Here is a 1,187-nt window from a genome sequence, read left to right as displayed (position 1 = left end):
TTTCTTGTTATTATTACCAACCGACGGTATTACGATAATAAGAGAACTTGCATGCGGGCTTGCACTATATATCATTCTCTACTAGCCATAATGAGCATATTAAAATTAATTAGGTATAGGTTTATTTCCTATCTAGCTCAATCCGTTGTTTTTATAAATATTGTGTCATTACTCATTATATTGATAGAAATCTAATATTACAAAAATACTAATAACAATACAAATAAGTGTAAAAAAATGATATTTATCTAGATAAATTACATTTATGTCATCGTTATTTTTATCTAGATAATATTTTGTTAAAATAATCTTATATTATCTAGATAATTTTTTATTTATCTATTCCCAAAACTGGTTGTTAGGTGTCCCTCCCGTCTCTATGTTCCATAAATACATTTTTGGTGGATCTCCACATGGTTGAAAGGAAATTTGTATTTTCCACAAAAATGAAAATAGTGTTCGTAATTTGCACCAAAATGCGTATTTATGTACATATAATTTATATATAAGTCGAGTGCGAGTATTCGATTATTTCGTCGGACGCTTATTGTCGGTTGACATAAAAACAAGACGGACTCAAATGAAAAAATATATTTTTTGGGGGATTTTTAGATTCTGAGTGGAACGATGAATGTATTGATTTTACAATGATGTGTGTTTTTTTTTTTATTTTTTTATTTTTTTTATTTTTTTTTGTGTCTGTCATCACCTTTTAGGACAGTAAAACTACTTCGATTTTCTTCAACAGTAACTTTTATGATTGGAAAGTGAATCTAGTTGGTACTTTGGGGGGTCAAAAGTAAAAATTTCCCAGTAGTTTTCAAAAGCGACGTGAAAAACAAAAGAAAAATTAAGGAAAAACGGGAATTTTTACGCAAAATCGATTGTTAACAAAATCGATTTTGGTTTTTGGTGTAACTCTAAAACAAATGACCGTAGATATATGAAATTTTCACAGGTTGTTTATATATGCATTTCTATACACGGTAAAATTTTGAAAATATTTTGATTTATTTTGAGCTCTTTACGGACATTTTCATTTTCCATTTTTTTTTAGTTTTTTTTCTAAAAATATCAATAAAATTTTATTTGTTGGATAAAAAAGCTTGAAAATTTAATAGAAGCTCCTAGTATATTGTTTCAAGGCAGATGAAAATATTAAAAATCGTTAGTCACAGTTTTTTTTT

Source organism: Acyrthosiphon pisum, chromosome A3 (genome assembly GCF_005508785.2).
Source record: "Acyrthosiphon pisum isolate AL4f chromosome A3, pea_aphid_22Mar2018_4r6ur, whole genome shotgun sequence".
NCBI lineage: Eukaryota > Metazoa > Arthropoda > Insecta > Hemiptera > Aphididae > Acyrthosiphon > Acyrthosiphon pisum.
Note: the sequence above shows the minus strand (reverse complement) of the source record.